The sequence below is a fragment of the Phyllostomus discolor genome, chromosome 6 (assembly GCF_004126475.2).
Source record: "Phyllostomus discolor isolate MPI-MPIP mPhyDis1 chromosome 6, mPhyDis1.pri.v3, whole genome shotgun sequence".
NCBI classification, from domain to species: Eukaryota; Metazoa; Chordata; class Mammalia; order Chiroptera; family Phyllostomidae; genus Phyllostomus; species Phyllostomus discolor.
Genome location: NC_040908.2, coordinates 73,057,850 through 73,074,839, shown reverse-complemented (window position 1 = coordinate 73,074,839; position 16,990 = coordinate 73,057,850). Strand labels below are relative to the sequence as shown.

The window sequence follows — 16,990 nt, the reverse complement described above, 5'->3', positions numbered from 1 at the left end:
TTGTGTGACTTGTTCTATCATCAAATTATGAAAGTTTTCCATCATTACTTTTTCAAATAAGTTTTCTATCCCTTGTTCTCCTTCTTCTTCTTGTATCCCTATTATACAGATATTGTTACATTTCATATTATCTTGCATTTCTCTTAAGCCATCTTCATTCTTTCTGAGCCTCTTTTCCTTTTCTTGCTCTTTCTGGGTGTTTTTTTCCTACTTTTTCCTCCAACTCACTGATATGATCTTCTACTTCATCGATTCTGCTTTTGATTCCTTCTACTGTATTCTCCAGTTCAGAAATTGTATTCTTCATTTTCTCTTGGCCCTTATTGATAATTTTTATTTCCTTTTTCATGTTGACATAGTTTGCAGTGAGTTCATTGTAGCTTTCCTGTAGTTTCTCGTAGCTCATTGTGAGCTCATTGAGCTTCCCGCTAATCATTCTTTTGAACTCAATATCTGATAGTTGAGTGCCTCTATTTCATTTAGCATTCTTTCTGAGGCTTCTTCCTTTCCCTTCATTTGGGGATTGTTTCTTTGTCTTCCCATTGTTTATGAGACTCTTCTTGTTATTCTCTGCCTCTTAAGTTGACATGTTCTGGCTCCCTGGTTTTATGGTGTGAATGTCTGTGGTAGAATACCTGGGAGATTCAGTGGTGCAGTCTCCTTTGGGTCTCCTGGTATTCACAGCTTCCATCTACTCTTTTTTATGATCAGTTGAAGGGGTAAGGAAAAATGGTTTAAGAGAGCAAAAGAGTATTCTATGATATTTACACTAGCAGCCAGTAGAGAAGATATAGGAGATCCTTTGGCTATGTATAGTGTTAACTGTGAACTTTCACCCAATTAGCTAGTATTTAGAAAGGATGGAAAGAAGATAAGACTCTTGTTAGGGAGTGAAGGATTGTGAGTTGGATCTAGAAATCAATGAGGCTGTGGGAAGTCAGATTTTGAGGTAGGGTGAGAGTAAAGGATAGAAAATTGGTGTAGTGTGTCAGAGAATAGAGTTAACTACCACAGTAATAGAGTTCAGGAGACTGAAAAGTGAGCTATGATCTGGGGGGAGTATTGTGAAGTATTTACAATTGTATGAAACAGCTATTATTTACAATAATATTAGAGCAACAATCATATGGCAGAACCTATGTGATCTGGATAACAAGAATTGGGAATATAGGACCTTAAGTAGTGTGCTCAAGGAACACAACTAATGAGAAGGACAGTAAATTAGCAATACAGTATGTCAGAAAGAACAAGGGAAACCTGTCAAATGATACAATATAACCAGCCAAGCAACAAAGACTATACAGAAAGGAGTAAAAACATACTATTAACATAAAAAGATGTAAGAATAATGAAAAAATAACAGTACAAATATACAATAACTTGAAGGTTCTCTGTAATAGCAAAGTGAATTTTGTCCCACTGTCTCAACTCTTGGGTTGCCCCCTCTTTGGGTCCAACTCCGGTCTTTTTGCAGTTCTAAGTTTTGTTTTGTTTTGTTTTGTTTTTTGTTTCACTTGTGTGTATTCAAAAAAAAGGTAGAAGTAGGGAGGAAGGAGTGGTAAAATTCGAAAGAAAGGAAGAAGGAAAGAGAGGAAGAAGGTATTAAAAGATAAAACAATAACAAAAAATTTTAAAATAAAAGATTTCTAAAAAAAAAAAAAAAAAAACCCTCGTGCTGGGTTCAAACTGGCCAAACCACAAACCAGTTTTTCTATTCTTTCTGGCTGAGGGGTGATTGGTATGGCTTTTCTCCCTTTCCATTCTACACTCAGCCAGCCTTGTACTTACCCTACTTAGAGCTAGTCTGATGCCTCTTCTCAGAACCCTGGATGTCAGATTCAGGTCTTCCTGAGAGTGTTCTTTCCGCCACAGTTACAGCCGTGGACTGGGGTGCAGCGCACCCCTGCTCAGTCAGGCTGTTTTGGTGCTGCAGGCTCAGGCATGCACCCTTCCTAGTGGTATGGAGGTATTCAGGGCCTTCTGCACAAACTTCCCTGCCACCTCGGGATCTCTGCCCTGCTGGTTGGGGAGAAGGCTGAGCAGCTGATGGCAGAGTATTCCCCAAACAGATTTTTTTGGGGGGCAATTGCTCCTACTGAAGCCTGTGGCTCCATACAGCCCAATTCTCCAGCCAGATCATGATTATCCAAGGCAGTGCTCATCACTGCGTGATTCTCAACTCTCCCAAGCTAGCATCCACAGACTCTTCGGGTGATCCCCTCTCTGCCACTTCAAGCAACCAGGTCTCTCCCAGTGCCATTTAAACATTGATTGGCCAGGGAGGGAGGGAGAAGTTGACCCAGCTCTGTCCCAAAGACTCTCTGGCCAGCCCAGTGGCAGCACTGGGCCTGGGGCTGCAGCTGCCCTGGTTCCCCAGCTGGTCCTCTGGACCTTATTGGCCTGAATGAGCTCACTGAGAATTACCAAAATCTATAGGGAAACTACAATGAACTCACTGCAAACTATATCAATATGAAAAAGGAAATAGAAACTATCAGAGCCAAGACAAAATGAAGAATACAATTTCTAAATTGAAAAACACAGTAGAAGGAATCAAAAGCAGGCTCAATGAAGGAACAGATCAAATCAGTGAGCTCGAAGACAAGGTATTAAAAACTACCTGAAAGAGCAAGGAAAAAAATGACTTAGAAATAATGAAGAGGTGTTAAGGAAACTGAAGTACAATGTGAAACATGATAATAGCCATTTAATAGGGACACCAGCAGGAGAAGAAAAAGAGCAAGGGGTGGAATTACTGTTTGAAAAATTAATGATGGAAAACTTCCCTAATTTGATGAGAGAAAAAGTCATACAAATCAAGGAAAGATTGAGAGTCCCGATCAAGAGTAATCCAAAGAGGCCCATTCCAAGACACATCACACTTGAAATGGAAAATTACAAGACAAAGAGATAATCTTAAAGGCAGCAAGGGAGAAACAGGAAGTTACATACAAGGGAGCCCCAATAAGGCTAGCAGCTGACTTTTCAATGGAAATGCTCTAAGCCAGAAGGTAATGGCAAGAAATATTCCAAGTAATGAAAAACAAAGGCTTGCAAACAAGACTACTCTAGCCAGCAAGGGTCCCAATTAAAATGGAAGGTGAAATAAGAAGTTTCCCAGACAAAAGAAAGATCAAAGAATACACCTTCACCAAACCAATACTGCAAGAGATTCTAAAGAGTCTGCTTTAGAAAAGGAAGGAAAAGATAGAGAAAGAAACAGAGTTATGAAGGAAATTAAATGGCAATGTTAAGTACCTGTCAATAATAACCTTACATCTAAACAGATTAAATGCTCCAATCAAAATACATGGATTACCTGAATGGATAAGAAATCATGAGCTACACATATACTGCCTATCAGAGACACACTACAGGAAAAGAGACCTACACAGACTGAAAATGAAGGGTGGGAATAAAATAATCCAAGCAAATGGACAGCATAAAAATGCTGGGGGTGGGGGCAATACTCATATCAGACGAAATAACTTCAATACAAGGTACATTAAAAGAGACCCAGAAGGTCACTTCATAATACTCAAAGGAAGAATTCATCAAGAAGACATAAGCATTGTAACTATATTTGCATACAACACAGGAGCACCCAAATACATAAAGAAAATTGGAGGCCTTAGTGAAAGATACTGCCAGCAACACAATTATTATAGGGTATTTTAATGCCCCACTGTCAAAAATGGATAGATCTTCCAAACAAAATATCAACAAAGATATTGTGGCATTGAACAATGTCCTAAACCAAATGAAATCAACTGATATATATATATAGAGAGAGAGAGGGAACCTTTCACCCAAAGAAGCAAAATACACATTCTTTTCAAAAGCACATGAAACATTCTAAAAATAGGCCCCATAATAGGACACAAAACAAGCATTATCAAATTCAAGAGAATTGAAATCAGATCAAGCATTTTCTCTGACTACAAGGGACTGAAAATAGTAACCAAACTCAAGAAAAAAAAAAAAACCCTCAAAAACACTCAAACATGGAGATCGAATAGAATGCTATTAAACAATTAGTGGGTTAAGAATGAGATCAAGTAAGAAATAAAACAGTTTCTAGAAACAAATGAAAATGAACTCACAATAATCCAAAATATGGGGCACAGAGAATGCAGTCCTGAGAGGGAAGTTTATAGTGACACAAGCTGATTTAAAAAAGATAGAAATATTTCAAATAAACAACCTAAGCCTTCACCTAAAAGAACTTGTGCCTGGAGCAGGTAGAAAGAACGAAATAACCAAGATCAGAGCAGAATTAAATGACATAGAAACTAAAAGAACAATTCTAAGGATCAATGAATCCAGGAGTTGGTTCTTTGAAAAGATAAACAATGTTGACAAGCCTTTAAGCAGTCTCATCAAGAAAAAAAAGAGAGGACTCAAGTATACACAATCAGATATGAAAGAGGAGAGATTACAACTGGTACCCCAGAAACACAAAGGATATTTAAGAAAATACTATGAAGAACTATATGCCAAGAAATTTGAAAACCTAGGTGAAATGGACAAATTTCAAGAAAAATATACAGTTTCAAAACTGAATGAAGAAGAAGCAGAAAGCCTGAAGAGACCAATAACAGCTGATGACATTGAACCAGTAGTAAAAAAAGTCCTGGAAGAAAAAAAAGCCCTGTACCAGACCATTTCATGGGAAAATTTCACACAGCACTTAAGAAAGAGCTAACCCGTCTTTCACAGACTATTCCAAAAAATCCAAGAAGATGGAAAACTCCCAAACACTTTTTTTATGATGCCAGAGTCATCCTAATCCCCAAAACAGATAAAGATACAACAAAGTAAGAAAAGTACAGGCCGATATTGATGATGAACATAGATGTTAAAATCCTCAACAAAATATTGGCAATCCATTTCCAGCAATATATTAAAAAGATCATACACCACGATTAATTGAGATTCATCCCAGAGATGCAAGAATGGTAAAATATTCTCAAATCAATAAACAATACATCACATAAATAAAAGCAAAAAAAAAATCACATGATCATATCAATGGATGCTGAAAAAATATTTGATAAAGTACAGCACTCACTTATGATAAAAACACACAGCAAAGTGGGAGTAGAGGGAACATTCATAATCTTAATAAATGCCATATATGAGAGACCTACAGCCAATGTCATATTCAATGGGCAAAAACTAAAAGGTTTCCCGCTAAGATCAGGAACCAGACAAGGATGTCCACTTTTACCACTTCTATTCAACATAGTATTGGAAGTCCTAGCCACAGCAATCATACAAGAAAAAGAAAAGGCATCCTGTTGGGAACCACCCTGCCTGGTATCAGAAGCTGTAACCCCCGCCAAAGTTAAGGCTGAGGGAATGACCTTGGACCACAAGCCACTAAGGAGACAAAAGCTTATCTCCCTGGCAGGAGCACCACTTCTGCTCCTTTTACTTCACCCTGCCTGGCCCCCAATGTTTGGTCGGTTAGCCAATGATGGGTAAGATTCCCCAAGGCGGGAATGACCTTAGGCAGGCATGATCATGTGGGAGGCCCCCAAGGAAGGACTTTGGGGGCTACAGCAAAAGGGGGTGATGGACCCTCGCCCCTTGGCTTTGGCATAGCCTGAGTCCTCATTGTCTGTAAGAAAATCTCCTAATCTCTTGGCTGCCTTACTTCCCTTGCTCCACCTAAGCCTGAAACAATGACAGAGGATGGGGTAGCCCTGTGCTGGAAAGGGTGGGTTCCCCAGGTGATCAGGTCTAAGGAAGAATATGTAAAATCCTGTGAAACCTGCTTTATTTAGAATGCTCTCAATTAAATGATAAGAGTCCAAGGAAGAAGTAAGTTTGTTCCTTAAAGTTTTTACAGCTCTTTAGCTATCTGACCCTGACTCAAAATAGGCCCTCAGAGTTCCTTGTTATTTGATCCTTACTTCCCCACAATGAGTAATGAGCTTTACCTGAATTCCTGTGCAAACAAACCCAATAAAAGCCATTGAGGAAAAGGCTCTTGGTCCTTTTCCTGTGAGAGATTGGCCACCTTTCCTCCCCAAGCAGATCGTCTTGGTCGACTTATTCTCATCCATGGTGGATGTGGGGCTCTGCGAACAATGCTCCCCTACAGCATCCAAATTGGAAAGGAGGAAGCAAAACCATCATTGTTGGCAGATGACATGATAGTGTGCATAGAAAATCCTATAGATTCCATTAAAAAACTACTCAATCTATCAAGTGAATTGGCAAAACAGCAGTATACAAAGTCAATATTCAGAAATCAAAGGCATTTTTGTACATCAACAATGATATATCAGAAAGAGAAATTAGGATAAAAATCCCATTTGCTATAGCAACAGGAAAAATAAAGTACCTAGGACTATATCTAACCCAGGATGTAAAAGACCTATACTCGGAAAACTACGCAACACTAAAGAAAGAAATTAAGGAAGGCACAAACAAATGGAAGCATGTGCCATGTTCATGGATGAGAAGAATTAGCATTATCAAAATGTCCATACTACCCAAAGCACTTTATAATCAGTGCAATCTCTTTTAAAGTATGAATGTTACATTTCACAGACACAGAATGAATATTTCAAAAATTTGTAGAGACCTATAAATGACTTAAATAGCTGAAGCAATTTTGAGAAAGAAGAGAAAAATAGGAAAGATCAGAATACCTGATATCAAACTGTATTACAAAGCCACCGTAATCAAAACAGCCTGGTACTGGCATAAGAATACACACATAGACCAATGGAATAGAATAGAGAGCCCAGAAATAAACCCATGTCTCTATGGCCAATTAATTGACAAAGTTGGCAGAAGCATAAAATGGAGTAAAACTAGCCTCTTCAACAAATGGTGTTGGGAGATCTAGATAGCTACATGCAAAAAAAATGAAACTCAAGCACCAACTTACCAATTTACACCATACACATAAATAAATTTAAGGTGGATAAAAACTTAAATATAAGTCATGACACAATAAAAATACTAGAGGTAAACATATGCAGGAAAATCTTAGGTATTCTATGCAGCAACATTTTCTGAGATATGTCTCCTATACCAAGGGACAGACATAAAAGAAAGAATAAACAAATGGGATCATCAAAATAAAAAGCTCCTGCACTGCTAAAGAAAACAGCATGAAAATGAAAAGAGAACCAGTTGTATTGGAATACACATTTGCCAATGATACCTCAGACCAGTGTTTGATTTCCAAAATATATAAAGAACTCACATGAGTCCACTCTAGGAATACAAACAGCCCAATTAAAAAATGGACAAAGGATCTGAACAGACACCTCTCCAAGGAGGACATAGAGAGGGCCCAGAGACATATGAAAAGATGTGCAGCATCTCTAGCCATCAGAGGGGTGAAAATTAAAACCACAATGAGGTACGACTTCACACCCACACCAGTGAGAATGGTCACCATAAACAAAGCAACAAACTACAAGTTTTGGACAGGATGTGGAGAAAAAGGAACCCTAGTGCACTGTTGGTGATAATGCAGACTAGTGTAGCCACTGTGGAAAATAGTATGGAATTTCCTCAAGAAACTAAAAATGGAACTGCCTTTTGACCCTGTAATTCCACTGCTGGGATTATATCCTAAGAACCCTGAAACACCACTTCGATAGAACCTATGAACTCCACTGTTCATAGCAGCACAGTTTACAATAGCCAGGTTCTAGAAGCAACCTAAGTGCCCATCAGTAAATTAATGGATAAAAAAAAAAAACTATGATAGATTTACAGGATGGAATTCTATGCAGCATAAAGTAAGAAGGAGCTCCTAGCCTTTGTAACAAGATGGATGGAAGTGGAAAGCATTATGCTAAGTGAAATAAGTCAAGTGGTGAAAGGAAATAGCATATGATCTCACCTTTATGTGGAACCTAATCAACAAAACAAATAAGCAAGCAAAATATAACCAGAGACATTAAAATTAAGAACAAACTGGCAGTGACCAGAAAGGAGGTGGGAGGGGATAATCAGGAGAAAAGTAGTAAATGTTTTCAGGAACAATTATAAAGGGCACATGAAAAAAACCAATAGGGTTGTATCAGGAGGGAGGTGGGGATGGCTGGGGTGCTGGGGAGTGGTGGAATCAAAATGCAGACCACTGTACTTCAACAACAATAAAAAAGTAATGAAATTGAGGTTATTGCTACCCCCTATAAAGAAGAAGGTATATAAGATATTACTAATAAATTATATGCCAGGAAATAGTGTATAATTTAGGTAACCTAGATGAAATGGACAAAGTTCTATAAAGAAAAACATGACCAAACCTTCTAAAGGTAGAATAGAAAATATGAAATCATAAAAGTAAAAATCTTGATTCAATAATAAAAATTCTTCCAACAAAACACAGGACCAGGTGGTTTCACTAGTGAATTCTATCAGATATTTAAAAAGGAATGACGTACTTCATTCATTTACTCTTTCAGAAAATGAGGGAACATTTCCTAACGTGTGTTATAAGGTCAAAATTACTCTTGTACCAAAGCTATGGAAAGACATCACTAGAAAAAAAGAAAAAAGAACAAGCTATGGGCCTATATCCTTATGAATACAGAAGTGAAAATCCTCAACAGAATAATAGAAAACCAAGTTCAACCATATATTAAAGAATTTTACACAATGACAAAGTGAGATATATCCAAGTAATTCAAGGGTAGTTTAACATTTAAAAAAATCATTCTCACATTATATAAATAAAAGAAAAATAACACATGATCTTCCACATCTTCTCAATTAATGAAGAAAACTCATGTGACAAAATTTAACACCCTTTCATCATACAACTGTCTGAAAACTAAAAATAAAAGAACATTTACTTAAGATGATAGTGGTAATTTATTAAAATCTGAAATTAACTTCATACTAAATATTGCTTATTGTGAACTAAATACTTTTCCCCAAGGTTCAGGAAAAAAAAGTGTGCCTTTTTTTACTGATGCTATTTAACATTGTACTGGAAATTCCAGCCAGGCAATTATGCAGGAGAAAGAAATAAAAGGCATCCAAACTGAAGGAAGAAATGAAATTATATCTATTCACAAATGACATGTTATATAGAAAATACCAAAGAATCCATAAGAAGATTACTACAACTAATAATAAGATTCAGCACAGTTGTAGAATACAAAAATCAGTTTTATGACATAAGTTGTGTTTGTATACACCAGCAATAAATAATCTGAAACAGCAATAAAGAAACGAATTCAATTTAAAATAACATTCAAAAATAATATAAGAATAAATATAACCAAGTATATGAAAGATATGCACTTTGAGAACTATAAAATATTGGTGAAATTAATCAACTGAAATAAATGGAAAGACATCTTGTCTGTTTTCATAGATTAGAATGCAATATTTCAATATACCAATATACTCAAAGCAAGCTACAAATTAGATGTAATCCTATCAACATTCAAATGGCTTTTTATGTAGAAATGGAAAAGCCTATTTTCAAATTCATGTGTAATTGGAAGTGACCCTGGGTAATCATAATCATCTTGAAGATTAACAATATGGGAGATTTTGCACTTCCTGTTTTTAAAAGTTTCTACAAGGCAAGAGTAATCAAAACTTAAGGAACAGAATTGAGAGCCTAGAAATAAATCCAGGCATCTATTACCAACTGACATTTGACAAGGATGGCAAGCCCATTCTATGAGGAAAGAATAGTCTCATCAACAGCAAATGTTGACACAACTACTTAGAATGAAGAAGATCCTTTCATCATACCAAATGCAAAAATTAACTCAAAATGGATCAATGACATAAATACAAAGGTAAAACCATCAGACTCTTAGAATAAAATATAGAAGTGATTATCTTGATTGGCAAATAATTCTTAGATATGACACATGAATAAAACATGAATGAAAACATGAGCAAAACATAAGTAAAAATAAATAAATCAGACTTTATAAAATTAAAAACTGGGCATCAAATAATATTACCAAAAGGTAAACAAAGTGAAAAAAAGCTAGAAAATTATATAACATGTTTAAAAATTATATATCTTATAAGGTTATACTATCCAGATAACTGGGTGATTAATTCAACCACAGTAAAGAAACCCAATTTTTAAAAGAATGTGAAGATGACTGGAATAAGCATTTCTACAAAGAAACTATCCAAATGGTTTATAAGCACATGAAAGGGTACTCAACATCATTATTCATTACTTGTATTATTTTCCTAGCTCTGCTGTAACAAAACACCAAAAACTGGGTGGCTTAAATAATAGAAATTTATTGTCTTATAGTTCTAGAAACAAGAAGTCCAAGTTCTTGGCAGACTTAATTTCTTCTAAGATCTGTGAGGAAGAATCAGTTACATGTCTTTCTCCTAAAGTCTAGAAACAGGTGTTCTTTGTGTGGTAAAAATGGTGTTTTTCCTGTGTCTTCATATCTTTCCTCTGTACACGGCAGTGTCTTTGTCCATTTTTTCCTTTCTCATAACCCACCAGTCATATTGTATTAAGTCTCAATTTAATGAGTTCAGTTTAACTTAATCATTCATAATAATGCAAATAAAATCCTACCTTATTTATAAACCAGTGAAGATCACATACACAGGTGCTGGTATTCAGGACTTCAATATCTTTTAGAAAGACAAAATTAATTAAAATAAGTGATGTTTAAATTAAAACCACAATGAAAAACCACTTATATTCACTAAGATGGCTACTTAAACAAAAAGAAAACAACAAGTATTGGTGATATGTGGGGTTATTGGAACCTCCATACATTACTGGTGGGAATGCAAAATAATTCAGCAGTTGTGGAAAACACTTTGGCAGTTTCTCAACAAGTTAAATATAAAATTACCATATAACCTGTGATTCTATGCCTGGGTATATATCCAAAAGTATAAAAAACAAGTACATGTACATTCATCTTCATGGCAGCATTATTCACTAAACCAAAGTAGAAATAACCTAAATGTTCATCAATGAATAAATGTATAAACAAATTATGAAATATACAATGAAATAATGTTTAGCTGTGAAAAGGAATAAGTACTAATACATTCTACACAAATGATGCACCTCAAAAGAAGTCAGACAGAAAATATATCACATATTGTATGATCAAATTTTATATGGAATACCCAAAATTTGATAAATCCATGGAGACAGAATATCTGTGGAGAATGGGGAGAGGATGGGGAGAAAATGCTTATTGGATAAGTGTTTTATTTATGAATGGTAATGTATTTTGCACCACAAATACAAGTGGTGGTTGCACCATGTTAGGAAATGTACACATGCCACTGAAATTTTCACTTTAAAATAGTATTAATTCTGCCCTGGTTGGTGTGGCTCAGTGGGTTGTGTGCCAGCCTGCAAACTGAAAGATTGTTGGTTTGATCCCCAGTCAGGGCACATGCCTGGATTGAGAGCCAGGTCCCCAGATGGGGTCATGCTACAGGAAACCAATTGATGTATCTTGCACATCGACGTTCCTCTCCTTGTGTTTCTCTTTTCCTTTTCCTCTCTCTAAAAATAAATAAATGAAATATTTAAAAAATAAGTTAATTCTATATTTTGTGAATTTCATCCCAATATATGTATATATTTAAGTACTGGAAACTTCCTTAAGGATATGGCTGATTCTAAGACTAGGATAAGAAATATATAGTATTAGCTGGAACATTTTGTAGGTCATAAAATAAGAAAGTACTAAAACAAAATTGTGTTTACAGAAACCAAATGAAACAGCTCCAAATGGCCAAGACTTCAACAATTTGAAAAACAAACAAGCAAACAAACAAAAAACACTGTATTGGAATATAACACAGAGTGTAAAAATTATTCATGGGTCTCTGTATTTTTAAAGTAATTGAATAAATAAATAGAAAAGAAGGGATAAAATATCATCATAGAAGAATTTTAAATACTTTTTTGATGCTTTGTTGTTAATTTGGTGGAACACAATGCCTCTAGACTTAAGTATTGGAAACTCATAGTATCTCTGCAAAAAAAAAGTAATTTCTTAATTAACTAATTAATTAATTACCAAACAGCTTTATCATTTCCATGTGGTCCAATGCAATCCAGTGTATTTAAATGGCTGCTTAGTGGTTGCAGGGAGAGACTCAGGCAGAAGCCAGACACAAGGGACTACAGAGGGGCCCTTCAAAGTCCCCTGTGCTCCAAAGGCTCCTAGTTGTGCTTGAGGGTGAGCCTTTTGAATAGACACTCACCCAGCCCAGCCTGGGGGCCAGACAGCCAGAGGAGGTCAGTCAGGTGACTGCCCATATTCTTGATGAAAGTCACCTCCTCCTCCAGCAGGTGGTTCTCTAGGAAGTCACAGAGATGTGGGTCTGTGCAGGTAGAACTTGGGGCATGCAGATCCAAAGGGCCTGGTTCAGGTTCATCTTCAGGACTACAGTGGCTTCTATGACATCCTGAATGTCACCCCATTCATCTTGGGAAGGCTTCAGCATGTTCTGAAAGAGAACACGGCCATTGGCTGGTTTTGTACCTTCAAGGGATACTGGGAAACTTCACTGCTTCTCTTAGGCCAGCTAACAGATTAAGTGGCCCTTGCCCTCCAGAGTCACATCATCATAGTCGAAATAGAAGCCCAGAGAGAGGTAGGTATAGGAGGTCCACACATGCAGGGTGACCATCTGGCTAATGAAAACTTCCACCTCAGTGGACTAATTCTCACCAATATGGGAGGTGATGGTTCATCAGCAATCAGGAGTCAGGGAAAAAAAATGGAATTGGGTGGTCAGAGACTGGAAGAAAGAGTATCCCTGAGTCTGTTCCATCCAAACACTGTTGAAACAAGAAACAGATTTGGGAGACCACCAGGGCACTGGCAAAAAAAAAAAAGTAACTTTAAAGTGGGAAAATTTGATAAATAGTACTTCAGCTGGGTGATCAAGTTAACATCAATATGCTAAGTCATGTCAATAGCATGTACCCTGGATAAAACTGCACTTTACCACAATGGTCACAATGGTCATTCTTCTGAGAGTCCATTGCCACAGTGTACTTCTGAGAATTCATTAACCAAATACCAGTTGAGGAATATTCTATAAAATTTACTACCAGTACTCCTCAAAAATCTCAAGGCCTTCAAAAACGAGGACAGTATGAGAAAATGCCATAGCCTACAGGAACCTGAAATCACAAAGTAACTAAAGATTATATAATGTAACTTGGATGAGCTCTTTGAACAGAAAAACTAGATGGAAACTAAGAAAATCTAAATGAAATATGAAGTTTAGTTAATGATGTATCAATATTGGTTTATTAATTCTAAAAAATGTATAATATCATTGTATGATTTTAATAGGGGAGGGTATGTAGTATATGGAAACTCTATAAAATCTTCTCAACTTTTTTGTAAATCTAGTATTCCAAAATAAATTTACTAATCAAATGTACTATACATATAATACAAAAACAAGAATGATGTTAAAATTATACTTTACACTTCTGCCTCATTATTTATCTTTTTGGATTTGGTAACTTGTTGAAAGAATAAATTTTGAATATTTATATCTCAAGTTATTTTGGATAAGACATTTGAATTACATTTAAATTACTAGATTGTATAATTTCTATTAGTATGGGTGTGGGTGGGTTCTTAATAATATCACAGAGAATTAGCACAGTTGTTTGAACTTCTCTGACACATTTTCAAAGCCATGTAAAGGATATTCATGCAAGCCAATAAATATTGATCTAAGCTGTACATTAAGAAAATGCATTAAAATAGATTCCACAAACTATTAGGAAGGATCTAGTACCCTCTGATTCAATTGTTACATTTTGAGGGGACATGCAATAACTTAAAAATTATTTGTTTTTGCTCTCATGTCTCCCTTGTCAAGTGGTTGTTAATAATCACTACTTTTTGAGTGAGATGAAATGTTATACTCTCTTACAACTTATGTTTTTAAATTTATTTTTCTGTACTCTTGTAAGATAATAGCTTTGATCCAAAACATTAAATTAAACTTAACTTACAGAAGCCTTTGTGAGGTAACAAATTTGCATTCTACTTCATTCTTGTACTGCATTACTACGTGTCATGATGTCATAATCTCTGTAAACTAAGATATACTATGAAACTTTGCTATCTGTTTATTGATGAATCACAATTCACAATTCACAATTCACATTTAACCACAATTAAAAACAGAATAAATTTTAGCTTCTTCAAATTCTGTTAGCTCATGAAGATGTACTCAAATGTCAAAATATGTTTATAGGAAAGAAAAAATAGCTTAAGTAATTTAATTGAGCTGCAATTTTATATTTCACTAATAGGTATAATCACTGTTCCACTAAAAGCATAAAGTCATTTTTGTGCACAGAAAAAAATCCACTGGGAAATGTAGTTCAACCATGGTTATATTCCATGGTTATATGAATTTATCCATTCCATCCACCTCCTATGAGCTAACTTTTTTTGAAAACTATTTGTCTTCTGACAAATTTCAAAGTGCAAATTTCTATACTCTAAACATTAATTTGCCTGGAGCAAAATTTTACTCTCCTTAATATACCTAATACATAATTCTACCTGACTGAGCTTCTGGAAAGAAATATATATGGTATTTTTCCTATTTTTTTCTAGGAGAATTAAACCTGACTTTCTTATTTACAACTAACGAAACAATACAGTCTGTCCTCAATCTATTTTTCCAAAGTATTGTAAACTGTGGTACAGTGATTAAGAGTACAGGCTTTTGTAAAGCCCTGTCTTATTCCAAATCAAGGCATTATCATTTATTTTCTATGTGACTCTAGGCAAGTTACTTCATCCTGTTGCAACTTAGTATCATTATATACAAAACAGAGATGATTATACACGTTCTCAATCCCTTAATGACACTCTTGGTCCAGACGTATTTTGAAATTAAGAATTTTAAAAATTTATCTCAAAGGTATTATGATGCATGTACTGAATGTTAGGTATGATTCTCAGAGGGATATGGATCTGTACTTCCAGTCAAAAACATTAATAGTTCTTCAGTAACAATCAAACATATTTCTGCTGAGTAAGATACAGTAAGACTACAAGTAACAGTAAGACTATAAGTAGTGCTATGCCAATTCTGAATTGTTTGCTCATTTCCAACATGACCCTATTTTGGGTATTCAGGATTGAGAAAAAGAAATTTTGGAGTATTTATAAATATGCCATAGTATTTGGAGAGTTAAATTGGTTGTGGTATATTAAACTCTTAGAACAATACTGGGCACCTAGTGATAACAAGGTATTGCTTCAGTAATTTTCACTTCTCTTTCCCTAACAAGAATTCACAACTGCAGAATCATTTACTGCTGTCCTTTAATGACATCATCCATATTTCTGTATGTCTTTCCTATGCCTTTGTCAAAGTCATTGCGTATCTTCTCTAATATTCATATTTCACTACTTTTCTAGGCCAGGATTAATTCTATTGTTCTTGAATTTTCAAAAAACTTTAAACTCCTAAATCAGGTGATATTTCCCTCTAAATAAAAAAAAATGTTTTTGAATAAAAGTTCCACTTAGTTAAATGTATATAAGAAAATGTGATTTTCTGGTCTTAGCTGTATTGCATCATTACTGTATATTGTAGTTTATTATATTTTAAGGTAAACATTTGCATGGTGGTATGAGTTTTGTTTTTATTGAAATAAAATTCCAATAATATACAATTCACCATTTTAAACTGTACAGTTTATCTGAATCCCCTGTGTCTCCCTGTGCCTGTGCGGTGTATGGTCATTCCTGTGACCTGCTTGGCATTTGGAGCAGCTATCTCCATGTTGTCAGATACCTTTTTGTAGGTCCCAGCCTCCTTGAGTCCCTTGTGCCTGTCCTGTCAGTGATGTCCAACAGTATAGAGGGTGCACTGCAGTCCCTGGTGCCGGTTGGGGTACCCACTACCTCAGATTGCTTTATGCTGGACCATAATTGGCCTCTCCTCTGTTGGAGTGCTGAGTGGCCTTTGGTTGCTAGTGGGCCTCTGTGCTACTGCTTCTGTTTGTTATTCCAGTACAGATATCAAACTGCCTAATTTCTCTAAATATTGTGGCAGTGAAGTGTTAGTACAAAGTCTTCAAAAGGGAGTGAATAGGTTAGAGAGAGTTCTTCTTATTTGGTAACTGAAACAACTATAATTGCCGTTGCACATTCTGTCTAGAATGTCGTCTCCCAGTTCTTCTCCAGCATCAGTGATTCTGCCCATAGGTTGTGCTGATATGTTAGCCATGTCAAAAAACAAAGTCCAGTTTTCTGGTATCCCAGAAGGCAATAATGTGTTTTTCAAGTGGAGAAGCAAACCTGTTTGTGCATCATAGATCCACGAAAGAAGTTGCAATGGATGTGTCCCAGCTGAGGGACCCATAGAACAATTTAAAATAAGTAAAAAAAAAAACAAAAAAGGAAACCCAAATGGGTTATCCCTGATAGGTGTTAGCTCACATCTTGGTTGTGTACTTATTGAAAATGCAGGGGATGTGGGTAATTATCACTGCCTTTGCCGCTGGTCTCACTACAATGCATCTGGAAGAATCTCAAAGGGGCTTACACTTCTCAATGCCAAGGGTCCTCTCTGTGAGTTCACCAGTGATGATACAGAGGTCATTGGCTAGAAACCAAAAATAAGTCATAGACTCTCTCAGCCTTCATGTCACCTCAGAAATTACTTGAGAACCAGTCTTCTGTACTTCAAGTTGGTTGATTTGGAATATTTAAATTTGCTAATACTAATGATTGTACTAATGTTAATGTGAAATAAATCAAATTAATGTTGAATAATTTTAAGCATTCACATAATAGAAAGTCACTGTTAAACATTGTTGAGCTCAAAGAAAAAAAAATGTGTACAATCCATTGTTTTTTAGTATATTCACAAAGTCATGCAACCATTCCTACTCATAAATACCTATACATTTTTGTAAACCAAAAAGAAACTTTAGGTGTCTATAAACATTAGCATTTATAATCCTAATCCAACATCCCTT

General features: G+C 35.7%; 1 long non-coding RNA gene and 1 pseudogene across 1 annotated transcript; one reads left to right on the top strand and one right to left on the bottom strand.

Annotated features, from left to right (window-relative positions):
* Positions 1 to 488: 488 nt before the first annotated feature.
* Positions 489 to 1,471, bottom strand: LOC118501521. Its single transcript, XR_004904143.1, has 2 exons — positions 1,421 to 1,471; positions 489 to 691 (listed from the first exon to the last, which is right to left on the bottom strand). It is a non-coding gene; the product is annotated as an uncharacterized LOC118501521 (long non-coding RNA).
* Positions 1,472 to 15,852: 14,381 nt separating this feature from the next.
* Positions 15,853 to 16,618, top strand: LOC114501018 (annotated as a pseudogene).
* Positions 16,619 to 16,990: the final 372 nt, after the last annotated feature.